Source organism: Anser cygnoides, chromosome 4 (genome assembly GCF_040182565.1).
Source record: "Anser cygnoides isolate HZ-2024a breed goose chromosome 4, Taihu_goose_T2T_genome, whole genome shotgun sequence".
NCBI classification, from domain to species: domain Eukaryota; kingdom Metazoa; phylum Chordata; class Aves; order Anseriformes; family Anatidae; genus Anser; species Anser cygnoides.
In genome coordinates, this window is record NC_089876.1 from 59,012,773 (window position 1) to 59,026,644 (window position 13,872).

Here is a 13,872-nt window from a genome sequence, read left to right on the forward strand (position 1 = left end):
CAACAGTATTCTGCTTAAAAACTAGTATCTTTCATCATATGATCTAAAAATAGTGGGGTCTTTTTGTTTTTGTTTTTAAATAGGAAGGGTACACTCCCAAGTGGATATACAAATGAATTTCCTGTAATATTCTGCCAGATGCACAGATGGCATGAGATTAGGAAAGAGCTCCTGGCACCAAACGCATGATGATTTTCATAAAGTGTAGGTTCAGTGGTTGGGAGTAATGCATCTGTATTCATGTGAAAACCCTTTATGCTACATCATATTATCATGCTTTCTCTTTACCTAATTATCACTTCTCTGCAGGACAGTGATCACAGAATTTGCTGCTGTTGTGCTAGAGAGAAAAATGGGGCATTACATCCCTCAAGGAGTGCAAGTTCTGTACCTGACCCATGTCTGCAAGAACCACCGCTCACATGAACACCGCTGACAGCAGGGTGTAGAAACGTGCTTAACCTGGGGAGTCTCCCCACAAAAGTGGGATAAAGTTATGTATAGTTTTCATATAAGTTGAAAGAATCATTACAAGTCATTTTTGCCCATCTTCTTCTTACAAAACAAAGTAAAGCAAACTAACAGACACTTATTTAGATTTTCTTTAAAAGCCTCCAATGACAGAAAAAAAACCTCCAGCATTCTTAAGCAACCTATTCTACTGAAGCATTAGAATACAGATCAGATCTCCTAAGGCCATTGTTCTTGTTCTCCCCTTTTGTTCTCTTCTCTTAAGCAATGTCACAGAGGTTGGCATTGTCTGCCATCTTGCATACAACATTCTTGATGGCACAGTCCCTAAACAGTAGTGTTTTTTCTTGTTATCGACACCATCATAAAAATCTGATTCAATTTATGATTTACTTCAATTTTTAATTCTGGTATGAACTACGTGTTCCTTGCAGTGCACACACACTTGGTCTTCTACCAATGTCAAAGACAAGGACCTTTCCTGGCTCCCAGCACAGCCACGGAAGAAGATGAGGCATTCCCCTTCCACTACTCCCTGCTAGGCATGACGGAGAGCATGCAGGTATCCCTCCATGAAACGCCAACACAGACACCCGTCTCCCACCTCCACACACAGTTTGCTTTCAGAAATGTTTGATCGCTGAGCTCCCTGCTGGATCCTTATCACATCTCCACAAATGCAAGACAAAAGCAGCCTATTTCATATTTCTGCTAGGAGTCAAAAAATGAAACTACCACCAAACTGTGAAAGGCTGGAAGTGAGGTGGCTTGAGAAAAGGAAAGGGAAAGGATATAGCTTGGGAGCATCTCGTTTGAAATCGGAAGCACAGTTCATAAATACCAAGTCCACCTGGGGTGTAGTATGTATCAGAAAAGAATGCAAGTAGGTTTACAGCTTTGGCACTTTCTCCCTCTTAATTACGGAACTCTTGGATTATTTTTGAGGGCACAGAAGACATTAGCATGCTCAGATCATCTCACTGCTACTACACTGAACATTTACCTTTCTTGCCTTCAGAGCATGTTCCACAAAACCTAACAATTAAACTGGCTTCTCAGACTTGTGCAGGAAAGCCCAGCTCGGTCTCCAGACCTGGGGGAGCCCAAACTGCAAAGCCAGCGATCCTCATGGATCCGAGGAAGCCAGCTATGACCAAAGTAGGAGTCCCATACACAGCAGCAGTGCTGTACTACCACGCTGAGCTCCCACGACAACAGCATCTTCCAACCCACTCGTGACTGTGGAGCTACATTATTTGTGCAAGGGCAGGAGAGGTGGGTCAGGGAAAAGTTTAGGCAAAAAGATAACGAAAATCCTGGCTCCTTTGTCTTTTATGCAATTTAGCTTTTTGTATCAGAGCACAGTAGGAGTGAAAATATGCTGTTGGAGCCTAGTGAGCAACCTAAACAACCAATAACAGACGAAAAGACCTTGCAGCGTGATGAAAGGAAGACGCTCAAGTTTCAGTAGAAGGATCTGCAGTGTCAAGTACTGCAGCACAGTCTGGGACTGCCACAATCCCCACTGCCAGCTGGAACAGGAATTAAGGGCAGAAATGAATGATTCTTGCAAATGAAACATGAACTACAGATGTGTAATTTGGGAGTTTCCAACAGCTCAGGGAAGAAGCAGTAGTTGATAGAAAGCCGAGAGCTGCACAAGAGATGCCTACTAACGTTTGAGCAGTAAAGACAAGAAAGATTTACAGTCAGCTGGGGAAACTGGGACAAGAAGCTTTCTTTGATAGTGTGCCTCACAGAAATGCTGCAAACTAAAGCAGATCTTTGAAATGCTATATATGTATATTCAGTACTAGATAATGATTACAGAATATTTGACCCTGCACTGCCATGAGCACCTGATATATATGTATAAAAAACTAATTTATAAAGACATTGCTAGGGCCCTGAAGGCAAAAGGGAAAATAATTCAGATCATAAAGCAAAGAAACTCCATTGTTAGGATTTGTATGAGAAGCTGTCAAGGAGGTGGGTTGATGCAGGATTCAAAAGGCAGTTTTATACCTAAATACATTGAGAACCATCTTTGACTACCTTGCTTTGCTTTTAAATGAGGGGGCAGGGGAATCAGTCTTTTAGGAGAGCTCAGAGAGCTCCAACTGAAAGCGTACTATTAGCCCCAAACAATAAGAAAAATCTTCTGTTGCCCAGACACTCATAAATCTTGCCAAATCCACACGAGTAAGCACAGATCATGGCCACTGCGTGGCAGGCACCAAAGTGCTGCTTAGCCTGTATGCTATTTCTGTCAGTGACCGGCAATAGAAGCTAGGGAACAGCCGAAAACTGGGGCAAGCAGATAGCTCAGCTTCCTCAACATATTTACCAGCCTCCACCTAAAGGCAGGTCAGGGCCTTCCTAAGTCTAGAGGCAGTGTCTTTGCATTCAAAGCTTTTCCCTGACTCTTCTTTCATCACTTTGCCCAAGCACTTACCGAAATCTTGCTCAGCTTCAAAACAATGATATTGGGCCAAAAAACTCAGAAAACTCTCAAAAAACAGAAAACTCTTGCCAGTGAAGTAATGTTAGCTTTGTTCCCTTCCCCCCTTTTTCAAAATCAGTACTGAAATAAGTTGTTTTGCTCGTATAGCCTATTCCCTTTTGAGGGAGTACGATGTAATAGACAAAATATAATAGAAAGGTTTTCCAGTTCAGATATCCTAGCAGGCCTTTTCTAGCCTTTAGAAAAATAGCCAGATCACAAAAATATATATTTAGTAAGTGTCCACACAAATTAAACATATACCAGTAATGTATTCCTTCTGGTATTTAATTTAAAAAAAAGTGCCAAGCTGTTCCAAGTTTCATTTTCTGTGAATCAAAGCTTATGCTTTACTTTCAAAAATTGAATGCTGTTCCCAGTAGCCTCATCTCATCCGTCCTTAAAGCATAACACTCACAGTGCAAACTATTTCTTGGGGTTCTGGAAGAACCGAATAGTGCTTCGCTCCCTGTCTTTGTTATGTGCACACTAAACACTCATCTCCTCCAGGCACAAATCAGACTTACTGGTTCTACAGAAGTGACAGGGACCTCAAAGGTAGCATAAAGCTACATAAGCATAAAGTTCTACAACAGTGATCAGAACCATAAAGCCAGCGTTAATGCATTGAAACAAGCAGACAAATCCCAATAAAGCATTCACATGTAGAGCTTAACACAAGTGGCCATGAGAAGACCTGAACTCAAGGTTTGATTTCCACACAAACTGTATGGCAGACAAATGATCGCAGTTCAGTTTCATAACTGAGTCTGGATTCACTGCAGCTCTCTAGGTAGCCTAAGCAAAGCAGTACCCAAAGCAAGGAATAACACGCAGAACAAGGAAGAGGACCATAGGCTGGAAGTCAGACTCTGGTCTTTTTCTAAACTCATTATGGACTAATTTTTAAAGAAGCAATTTACATACATTTTCTGTAAGTACTTTGTTCTCTCTCACCTGTAAAATGGGATTCAGAGCAGACAAAACCATGGGTTCTTATTGGCCACCTCAGATGTGCAAAAAGATCCTATGTAAGATACTTGTACAAAAAGCAATCTACTTTTGCATAATTATTAGGCAAATCATCTCACTTTCAAAAGGGAAAAAAAAAGGCTATAGTGGATTTTAGTGCACAGCACATTTAGGAATAAGTCTAGAAGTGTTAGTATTCTGACGAAGAAAGTGGTCCTAAGGGTTGATGCATCTTATGACTGTAGGAGAATTGATGGTAGAAGAGAATTCTTTGATGTTTTATTTAAAAGTTGTGCTCAATAATTCAATAAAGAGTTCCATTATAAATCAGGAAAGAGTAAGAACGTGTCATGAGTACAATCCAGTAATGAATAAAAAACAAACACAAGGATAGCAAGTATCTGTAATTTAGGAAGCATATAGCTCACTATTTAACCCTAGTGAATTAAGTCACCTGGGGTGGAAATCAGCACGGAGTCTTGGATCTGAAAAGTGACCCTACTGTAACGCTCTCATCCTGTGAGATTCAATAGATGAAAATTACACAGCAGCTCCAGTGTTTTTACTAACAGACATGCACTACTCTGGCTTTTTGATCAACCATTGACACCAGATTTTTTTTCATGCTTCCAGGTGAGGCAAAGATAAAAAAGGAAAAGTACGACTGATGGTATGTGTTTTGTTTCTTAGATCTTTCCCTCTTATCCCAGAACAAGTACTGTCAGGTCAGTTAGATACCCCAGTGTCTACTACTTAATCAAAACTCTGTTATGCACAAATCCAGAAGAATTTAATCCCAAGAATAAGATTTACCTTTTCTTCAGAGAAAGATAGGAGGACTCAGTACTCCCAAGTATGGGGAACAACAGGATTAGATTTCCAGAATTTCTGTTGGACTTGGCTTCAGGGACACCTTATTTCCCCTTCAAGCTGCCTTCAATTAGTCTCAGATACAAAAGGATGAAAATACTAACTTCTTATGTTCCCACAACCCCAACTCAACTTGCCATTCTGTATTTTCTAGCAAGTAGTACAAAATTATTTTATATAACCTCACAAGCATCTGCTGGCAGCAAGGAGGCCAAACCAAATTAGGAAACACATTTCCATGAAGAGTCTTCCATCAAAACACAGCAAATATGGAAATTTCCAACAACTCAGCATGTTGCTACATCGCCATTTGCCCATAAATTCCAATAATACACAGCTCTGGGATCCCATTAGCATCCTAGAGAGTGAATAATGAGTGAGCTATAAATCTCAAGGCCTATAATCACAGTCAGGGCTACCTATCCCCAATCTTTGAATCCAAAAATATATTTTGTTAATTGCATTAGCTATTTTTTATGTTATTTTGTGCCAAAATAAGCAATTCTAAACTGAGTGACACCTTTTATCAACTTCAGCTGTAACTCTGTCATCTATCACCACTTTCTACCTGGATGTCTTGTTTAGAGAAGGAAAAAAATCTCAGCTTCAGGATCTGTTATTACAGTGACAACATCACAACCAGATGTGGAAGGCCAAGTACCTTGCCTCTTCTTCCTTCCCAGGAAGTAATATTCCCACCTGTTGTTATTCCTGCCTTATCTCCTCCCCCAGTCTCCCAATAACTATTATACTACAGATGGTCCTGACAGCCCCCTCAGAACACACCACAATTTGCCCAAGATGCTTCTCAGCAGGAATTGATTTTAATATATACATATATATATATATATACACACACACACACACGCACACACACACTTCCACCTTTCTTCTTGACCCAGGTATCTCTGAGGCACCCAAGCCAACATCAGTGACTCAACCCAAGCCACTATCAACCCAAGCCACTATCAACCCAAGCCACTATCAACCCAAGCCACTATCAACCCAAGCCACTATCAACCCAAGCCACTATCAACCCAAGCCACTATCAACCCAAGCCACTATCAACCCAAGCCACTATCAACCCAAGCCACTATCAACCCAAGCCACTATCAACCCAAGCCACTATCAACCCAAGCCACTATCAACCCAAGCCACTATCAACCCAAGCCACTATCAACCCAAGCCACTATCAACCCAAGCCACTATCAACCCAAGCCACTATCAACCCAAGCCACTATCAACCCAAGCCACTATCAACCCAAGCCACTATCAACCCAAGCCACTATCAACCCAAGCCACTATCAACCCAAGCCACTATCAACCCAAGCCACTATCAACCCAAGCCACTATCAACCCAAGCCACTATCAACCCAAGCCACTATCAACCCAAGCCACTATCAACCCAAGCCACTATCAACCCAAGCCACTATCAACCCAAGCCACTATCAACCCAAGCCACTATCAACCCAAGCCACTATCAACCCAAGCCACTATCAACCCAAGCCACTATCAACCCAAGCCACTATCAACCCAAGCCACTATCAACCCAAGCCACTATCAACCCAAGCCACTATCAACCCAAGCCACTATCAACCCAAGCCACTATCAACCCAAGCCACTATCAACCCAAGCCACTATCAACCCAAGCCACTATCAACCCAAGCCACTATCAACCCAAGCCACTATCAACCCAAGCCACTATCAACCCAAGCCACTATCAACCCAAGCCACTATCAACCCAAGCCACTATCAACCCAAGCCACTATCAACCCAAGCCACTATCAACCCAAGCCACTATCAACCCAAGCCACTATCAACCCAAGCCACTATCAACCCAAGCCACTATCAACCCAAGCCACTATCAACCCAAGCCACTATCAACCCAAGCCACTATCAACCCAAGCCACTATCAACCCAAGCCACTATCAACCCAAGCCACTATCAACCCAAGCCACTATCAACCCAAGCCACTATCAACCCAAGCCACTATCAACCCAAGCCACTATCAACCCAAGCCACTATCAACCCAAGCCACTATCAACCCAAGCCACTATCAACCCAAGCCACTATCAACCCAAGCCACTATCAACCCAAGCCACTATCAACCCAAGCCACTATCAACCCAAGCCACTATCAACCCAAGCCACTATCAACCCAAGCCACTATCAACCCAAGCCACTATCAACCCAAGCCACTATCAACCCAAGCCACTATCAACCCAAGCCACTATCAACCCAAGCCACTATCAACCCAAGCCACTATCTAGCAGGACATGATAGTAGTAACGTTTTTGATTAAAGCAGGATCTTGTTTCCTTGCAATCTCCTGCTGCTTTATATTCCTAATACGAAGGCAAATGCCACTCAGTTTGATATGCCTTCAGGTGAAGAATAGCAGCCTTCATTTCGTTACACTAACATTACACTAATTGTGGAAAAAAAAATCAATTAAAAAAATCCCTGATCTCAAAGAAATTATTTAGGAACAAGATCTGAGATTGATATAAACCTTCCTTATGCTATGATGTCAGGCATAACTGGAAAGACAGAAAAAATGGGAAACTTAAACCTGAGGAACAAAACGAAACGCGAGTGAAGCAGAACTAAACCTTCTCCCCTTAAGCCTCTATATTCTATTTCTCTTTCTTAGTTTTGGAAGGCTGTAGCAGAGCTCTGTTCTTTTAAGGACATCACATAAGTATTCAAATGTAAAAATTCTCAGATTCTAGCAAGTCTTCAACCTGAGGCATGGGCTTACATATGGCAAGTATAGCAAATTCTAATTTCCATTGCCATATTATTTACATTTTTAAAAGTCAAACCGGACAGTCATCAAAATTATGTTAGGGGCTCAACAATAACAAGGTGCATGTTGTACAAGGTTGTGGTGGCATTTTAAAAATTACTTTATCTGTGCAAGAGAGGACTTTTTTATGCTTATGCTGCTATTGTGTCAAAGTATTCAATTTCTAGAAGGCCAGAATCATTTACTGTAACATAAACTATCCCTGACTTGCTAGATTTACCTCTATTTAAGTAAGATTTGTTCTTTTAAACAAATCACATAAAAAGTTATTCACATATACAATGTTTTCTGTTGTTCCATATACTAATATCTTTTAATACGAATACAATTTTGAAACAAGTAAAATATAAAAGTGTATTACTACCTGACCACAGGTTTGCAGAAAGGGATGAACAACAGTTCCAGACAGTTTCCCCATGGATAAATTCCCTCTCCACTTAAACGTGAGACATTTAAGGGGGTTATTTCCAGATGGTTTAAGTGTATTCGTAAAGCAAACCACTTGGTTACATACCTCAGAGAAAGTTACAACAGACTATTGATTAACATTATACTTAACTCTTATGTTACTTCTCTTGTGTTATGACCTGAGCTGACAAGTGTTTTCAAAGATTGAGTTTTCAATTAAATGCAGCTTGAGTTCTTCAGCCTCCAAGTGACGTGCTGCAAAACATCCTTATTACACAGCTTACAAACATTTTAACACTACTGCAATAATGTACTACAACTTGATTGTTATTGCTCTAACATAAGAAACAGCATATGGTTCCTGACAGACTATTCTGTTTATTTCATTCTTACAGCTGTTGTGGAAGCAAATAGAAATTTTAGGTAGACCTCTCCAAACCTTAATTGGTTTCTGTATGCATAGCTATTTATGCTAAAAGCTTTCATTTAAACAAATACCTTAGTGCAGTTAGCACAACGCAAAAGCAATTGAGAGTCATTTGCCATTTGTTTCTCCGTTCATTATACAACTACTCTGATCCTAGGGACAAATGGAGCAGTGCTGGGAGACATGCTATGACAGCGTACAAAATTCTAGTGCCTGGTCCTGAAGGACTTTCAGACAAAAAAAAAAAAAAAAAGTTTAAAACTTTCAGTAATAGTTACCCTGCAGGCCTGATGAAAAGAGCCACATCTAAGTAATATTATTGCAGAAGTTCACTGAGACTCCGACCAATGCAAAATAAAACTAGATGCTGTACTAAGTAACAGCACTTGCCTCAACTTTCTTTCTCTGCTCTTAACCAGGGTCCCCATCCTTCCCAGGAGCACAGCCAATCATCAGATGGGAAGCCTGGGGCTAGATAAAAAAATGCACTCATTCTCCTCAGCTTTATGACAGCTTTTAAACAGACAGTTGTTTGAAACTGCTTTCAATTTTGGAACATTAAAAATGGCCCCAGCAAAGACAGATCTGTGAGTTAGACACAGAAGACTGCCAGCAGTGAGAAACAAGTTGTCAATGAAATTTACTACCTCCCCATCTGATGGAAGCTAACACATCTTCTCAGACAGTAACAAATGCATGAAAATATGCTTTAGTCCAACAAAAAGTTTATTTTGTCACATCTGGAAAGAATATAGAATTGTCCCTTTCCCAACCCGCAAATAAAGGAAGCAGCCTGGTAGTACAGGTAGACCAAATTCATGCCTGAAGTACCAGCTTCTGGAGTCCTAGAATTGCATCCAAACGTGAGCTTCCAGTTTTCCATCATCAAATACATCAGTGCAGGCCTGAATCTGCAGAAAGCCTAATTCAATTGCTCTGGCAAACACAATTCACTTCTTGACTGTTCATGGGTTGTAACCTCACAACTCATTGCTAGACACACACAACTCGTGTGCCTCTCAACCCCCAGCTGTACAGACACAGTGGGCTCCCCCCAGACAGTTGCTATACAGTCTGTATATCATGCTTATCTACCATAAAGCCTACTTGCTATTGTTCCTAGCAGCTCTCTGAGGGAACATCTGGAAACACAGCGGGGGCTCAGTGCTTGGTATATAACCAAGTTTTTAGGACAGCACAGTCTGATGAATTTGAGCATGTCCAGCAAGGATTCTGAGTGCGCTTGTTGTCTGCACGTGTCTAACAAGCAAGTAAATCCTATGAGCACACAACGTGTGCCGCCGAGACAGTAATATTCATGGCCAAGAAGAATAAGCATGCCTCACATTTCTATTAGTAATGTATTATCTTGCTGTAAATATTGACTTTGCTGTAGTTTAGAACTCTAACTGTAAATTAATGGAAAGCTTATGGGAACATAAGGAGACTATGCTCTTAATGATCTTAATAGTACCTTTCAGCACACCAATGGGAATTATGGGGAGATGCATTTTGAGATATTATTTCTAGTGCCATTACAGCCTTAAGACACACAGATAAAAGTGTAAGATGACATCAATATGCTTAAGGAGGATTTTAGTGACTTTTTTAATAACTTCTTAATCACAGAAGTGCTTCTAATGCAATTGTTTCCAGCATGTAATTCAAACCGAAAGTTAACGTTTAACAGGAATAGATGTAATAAAACAGTTTTAGAAGGATTTCTTGTTAGAATATCTGTTTCTCCAATTAGCAGAAGCTAATGTTTTAATATTGAACACTGTCACTGCAGAAGATGAAAGCTCTGAATGTTTCGAAGATAAGCAACACTGCTTCTTCCTTCAGCCCATTTTGCGACGGAAACTAACCACTTTCTGATACATGCCACTTAAAAATGCTGAGGGTGACAAGAGATAAAACTCACACTTACAAGTTATTAGGAGAGCAGCAGCTCAGAACATTTTTACATTGAGACAAAAATATGTAATAGCTACAGAGAGACTATTCTGGTTTTGCAAAATAGACATCTATCCCAATCATTCTCTAAATGAGTTAAATGCTTCCACTTTAAGCAAAGAAACTTCTCAGTGGAAACAGGACAACCTACTAGAGCTCTGCTGGATCATGCACATGTTCAAAACGGTAGCTCCTGAGCTGACCTAAGGGCATTCCTCAAGTTAACCCTGTCCTGTGGAAGAGTTCCACAACAAAATTCAGCTCTTACCACCACACAGTATAATGTAAGTCTGCAAGACGTGTTCTGGGTCACCATCAGAGAACCATACTGATACTAAAAGGCCTCAGGTAATGTATAGATTTCCTCATAATTTCAGTATAAATACAATTAATTGGATTAAGAAATAAAATCTTGCACCATTTGGGTCTCTTTTTGAGGGGTGAAGCTAGTTGGAATTCTACAGGGGAAACAAACAAACAAACAAACAAACAAACAAACTTCCTTGCTCACATTGATTGATGGGGTATATACCAACAGCCCTTTTAAATCCTCCAGTCCAGAGTCAGGTAGGCCTCCAAAGCAAACAGGCTCTACAGTGAAGCACCTCAGCAGTAACAGCCAGCTTTGCAACTGTGCTGCCTGTAACCTCTCTGGAAAGCATTTTCAAGAGCCTCCAACACAGCCATTATAGGAAAGAAAGAAATCCATAAGCACTCATTCAGTATACCTGCCTATCACCAGCCATTCTCATGAAGGGACAGACAGGGCACTATTTATGAAAACCAGGAAACAACTGGAAAAACACTGTCTCAGAAACAGAAATACCAAAATTATGCAGCACCAACTGCCCGGCTGTAGGCATGCACAGATCTTGCTACATCTTTCTTCAGGGAGGGAAAAGGTTAATTTGCAGGAAAGGCCATCGAAAACCTCAGCCAAGGAGCACTCCACACTTGCCTTTGTTCAATCTAATCTCTATCTGCAAACAGCAACTTTCCACACCAGTACTGCCATACAACTCCTGCCAGGCTGCGCAAAGAGGAGCCCCCGTCAGGAGCTAGCACGAGCACAACAAAAAACACAGCCTCCTTCACAGAGTGGAGCAAGGCCTTGCTGCAGCACTTCTCGCTCTGAAGTGCGACCCCCTCAGCTCTTGCATCCCTTGCTAAAGCCCACTGCAGAGCAAGTAGGTCTCAACTTCTCACAGCACAACCCCTCCTTAACCCCAGCCTTCCAGCTTTCAAACCACAGGCTATAAACAGCAGTTTCTGCTCTCACCTGGCTTCCTCCAGCTTTGTTTCTCCTTCAGGTCGCTGTTCACAAAGATCTTGTTATTTTCCTGAAGCCAAGCACCAACTGTCTGTCACCACATTGAGATTTTTCTCCTCCCTGCTCCCCTACCTTACCTCTCCTGCCGCAGCACCCAGCTGCAATCACTCCTCACCCCCAGGTGTAGCTGAGGGCTAATTAGGTATTTGGGCTCCTTTCTGCTAAGTCTGAAATTCCACCACAACTTGCCATCCCTATGGGGAAAAGAGGGCAGATTTAAATCCCTGTTATGTACAGAAGACATTCAGGAGCTTTTGGGTTGCTTTTTCACTTGAACAAAGCAGGAAACAGACTGCTTTTCACCACTGCAAATATCTGCGGCAGTTTAAGAAAGACATTTAGCTTTGCTTTGAGATGGATCCATATGTTTTAAAAATCTACAGGGATAAACTGAGATAGACTTGCTCGCTCCAGAAGAGCAAACAGTTCAAAATTTAGGCTGTTTTGCTGAGATCAAAGAGACACTATTCAAGTTAAACTGACTGTGACCTCTGTCCCTGAGATTGCAAATGAGTGTCCTGGTCACCTGGGTACACTCGCATGTGGGTACTTGGTCTTGACTAGGAATTCCATTCACGTGGGAGAAGTTTACAGTGAAGGGGTTATGTTCTTGCAGAAACTGCTGGGTTACCAAACCAGCACTTTCTACAAAGAAAGAGAGAGACAAACAATTTCCTTCCCCACCAAAAAAAAAAAAAAAAAAAAAAAAAAAAGAGAGAGAGATTCTTGCCTTTACTGCAGCAAAGGTGAACATAGAGCATTCTCAACACCACACTTCAGCAGGCTCAGGAGCAAAGTGAGGAGCTGCTCCTCAGCCCAGCATGAAAGAACTCAACTGAATAGCCCCATTTTTAGTTTTTGCATGTAAAGAAAGTAACCTCTACAGCCTGGTTGTTAGATCTGCACAAGGGAAGATGTGGATTTCAGCCCCTCTTTTGGCAACTATCCTACACTAATAATTCATAAGAACTAGAATCCCCGTCTTCCCTTTTCTTTGGGAGTGCTCTCACCAGAAAATGACACTCATGGTTCTTGATCCAAAGCATATTTAATTATTCCATGCAAAACTTCACTAAAGGGAATTCAGTGAGCAGGAGACTGGAACACTTTATAGGCTGGCAATTAGGGCACTGCCTTTCAAATTCCTGCAAGCAGTGAATAAATGGACTTTGTGTACCTATTGCCTGCATGAATGCTCTAATCATTAAGCTCTCGGATAAACGAGGAGAGGGTATAGGCCACTCTTACCTCTTACCAGCCTAAGATAAATAAAACTTTTCTATCTCAATGTCCTTTTAAACACAAACAAAAAATACCCATAACATGTCAACCCACCAAGGAGCAAAACGTTCTCTACCTGACCCTTCAGGCTGGACTGTGGAATGGGCCACTACCACGTATGGTCACCTGGACACCAACACCCACTGAATAACTGTCCCTTCCAGAGACGCCCGGCGCTGGGCTACCCACTTCTCTTCCTGGGCTGGTGTCCAGTTTAAACTGAGCTCTCCAGCACCATCAAGTCTGAGACGCCCCTGGGCATACCACATGGCTGGAGGGAACTCTATTAGCAGAGAAGTGATTACAGATCCTTTCATGCAAAATTGCATCAGGGTGTACATTTTAACGTTACAAACATACATACCGATTAAATCCATTTGTGGATCTAACCTTTAGTCCTTTCAAAAACAAAATTAACCATAGAACCTACTTTCTCTTTCCCATCTAACCTGGGAATAAAAGAGACAATAAGCTCACAGCAAGGCCACAAACCAGTCTGGAAATAAAAAAGACAGAAAGTCAATTTGCTTAACACCTACCCTAGTCAAATGAACCCCAAGTTTGTTGTGCATTTATCCTTAAAGCACATTCAACAATAGGGCAACAAGATGCTGAAATGCTCAAAGGCAAACCTGTTCTGGTATAATCGGTTTATGCACATGCACAGTGTGCTGTTCATTGTATGCCTAATACAAACCCCTTCTCTGTGCTAGAAGACAGAAGGGCTGTGGAGGTTTACTGGTCACGAAAGCGAATTCTTGCTGTATGTCACCATATAAGCTAGTAAATGTGTCATGAAGCCATACCCTTACATTATAATGCAGGTTAAATCAAAACCATACCAAG

General features: G+C 41.4%; 1 long non-coding RNA gene across 2 annotated transcripts in view; it reads right to left on the bottom strand.

Annotated features, from left to right (window-relative positions):
* LOC125184582 (uncharacterized) overlaps positions 1–13,872 on the bottom strand; it is a 62,547-nt gene that overhangs the window by 21,559 nt on the left and 27,116 nt on the right. The window contains exon 1 of one of the 2 annotated variants that reach the window (XR_010831209.1): positions 11,695–12,415. The exons of the other annotated variant lie outside the window; for it this stretch is intronic. This is a non-coding gene — a long non-coding RNA (uncharacterized lncRNA). Of the gene's footprint in view, positions 1–11,694; positions 12,416–13,872 lie in introns of those variants that run through there. 2 annotated transcript variants of the gene reach the window in all.